Here is a 2500-nt window from a genome sequence, read left to right as displayed (position 1 = left end):
AAAAATATCCTTTCAAGGAAAGATACACAAGAGATATTTAACGGATGGGTCCGTCTATCTGTCCGTCCGTCCTTTACGTACATACATACGGATTTGGTTACAGTAAGAAGATAGATTAGTTGGAATGGATAACAAATTTATGGAAAGTTCGTACTTATTCCACCATAGAAATAGTATGCTAAAAAAAAACAAAAAACATGTGAACTCATGCTTCCTAATAAATCAAAAACTAAACAACTATAAATTCTGTATCCATATCTTAGATGTAGTTTTCTGACTTGTTACCCAGACATCTGCTGCTGTGTCTACAAGCCAGGAACCCTTTGGTTACTCCGCCCTCTGCATCTAGTGTATGTGTGAGGGGTCATTATTTTTATTATCTAATTAATCACTTTCTTCAACTGGTCTTTACTCCCCTTGGCACACTCCTCTGTTCTGGCAAGAGGTACATGTTGTACTACGAACATTATATCATTGCCCCTCGATTCTGGGAAGCAGTACATGTTATACAAACATTATGTCATTGCTCCTCTGTTCTGGCAAGGAGTACATGTTGGGTTATGAACATTATCTCATTGCCCCTCTGCTCTGGCAAGCAATACATGATGTGCTATGAACATTATCTCATTGCTCCTCTGTTCTTGCAAGCAGCACACGTGGTGCCACGAACACTATCTCATTACTTCTCGGTTCTGGCAAGCAGTCAGTTCTGGGAAGCGGTAAATGTTGGGCTATGAACATCATCTCATTGCTCGTCTATTCTGGGAAGCGGCACATGTGATACAAACATTATGTCATTGCTCCTCTGTTCTAACAAGGAGTACATGTTGGGCTATGAACATCTCATTGCTCCTCTGTTCTGGCAAGCGGTACATGTTGGGCTATGAACATTATATCATTGCTCCTCTGCTCTGGCAAGCAGTACATGTTGTGCTACAAACATTATCTCATTTCTCCTCTGTTTTTGCAAGCAGTATATGTGGTGCTACGAACATTATCCTATTGCTCCTCTGTCCTGGCAAGCAGTATATGTGCTACAAATATTATCTCATTGCTCCACGGTTCTGACAAGCGGTACATGTTGGGCTACAAACGTTACTTCATTGCTCCTCTGTTCTGGCAAGCAGAACATGTTGGGCTATGAACATTATCTCATTACTCTTCTGTTCTGGCGAGCAATACATGTGCTTCAAACATTATCTCATTGCTCCTTGGTTCTGGCAAGTGGTACATGTTGGACTATGAAAATCATCTTATTACTTCCCTCTTCTGACGAGCGGTACATGTTGGGCTATGAACATTGTCATTGCTCCTCTGCTCTGGCAAAGAGTACATGTGCTACAAACATTATTTCATTGCTTCTCAGTTCAGGCAAGTTGGTACATGTTGGGTTACGAACATCATCGCAGTGCTCCTCTGTTCTGGGAAGCGGTACATGTGTGGCTATGAACATTATCTCATTGCTCCTCTGTTTTGGCAAGCAGTATATGTAGGGTTATGGACATTATGTCATTGCTTATCTGCTCTGACAAGTAGTACATGTTGCACTAAGAGTGTTTACCGATTGGGTGAGTAAACCTGCGTTCATTATTCTCTTCAGATCATTCTATTTTGGTATCATGCAAAGGCAGCCCAGACAGTGAAATCCTGGCAGTCATTGTGCATTGAGCACAATGGTTCCTGCCTGGTAGAAGCAGCGGATTTCTGTCCCAGGAATACTGCATCCAGAGCCATTCCAAAATCAAAAGGGCCCACCACTCTACAAAATGTGGTTGAATTTCTTCTATAATCTGGGTAACTGTCTAGTAGAGCACTAGATAGAAACGGTTGGACTCATTACCACCTTTCAGCCTCGATAGAATATATAGCAGCAGAAATTAAATGAAAATCCTATAAACTATAAACATATTGCAAACTAAACAACATTATAAGGATAGTAGTATGTGTAGGAAAAATGTATTTGACCGAAAGAAACAAATATACCTGGAAATATGTAGACTGCATTTGTTGAAAAGTAGCATTTAAGTATCAACACACATTGGTCTCTAGATGTTGGGCATGAAAACAATTGTCTCTCCAGCTCGAGAGCTTTAAAATCCATTATGAAGCTATTGACCCAAACAGTATAATGTGTAGATGGTATGTAGTACAGTAGTTGTTTGTATTTGGCCACAGACACGGATGATCTGGGTGCATGGCTGGCAACTTCATCCCTTAATACTTTCAACATATGATAACACGTCTTAGAAATACCATTTTATATATATATATATATATATATATATATATATATATATATATATATATATATATATATATATATGTATATGTATATGTGTATATATATATATATATATATATATATATGTATATATATATATATATATGTATATATATATATGTGTGTGTGTGTGTGTATTTGCGCGCATGCGTGCGTTCGTCTTCACTTATTCTCCAAAACAAATTTGTAAATCTCCGAATTCTCATAATCTTGAGAATG

The sequence above is a fragment of the Palaemon carinicauda genome, chromosome 32 (assembly GCF_036898095.1).
Source record: "Palaemon carinicauda isolate YSFRI2023 chromosome 32, ASM3689809v2, whole genome shotgun sequence".
In the NCBI taxonomy this organism is placed as follows: Eukaryota; Metazoa; Arthropoda; class Malacostraca; order Decapoda; family Palaemonidae; genus Palaemon; species Palaemon carinicauda.
This window is presented reverse-complemented; position numbering follows the sequence as displayed.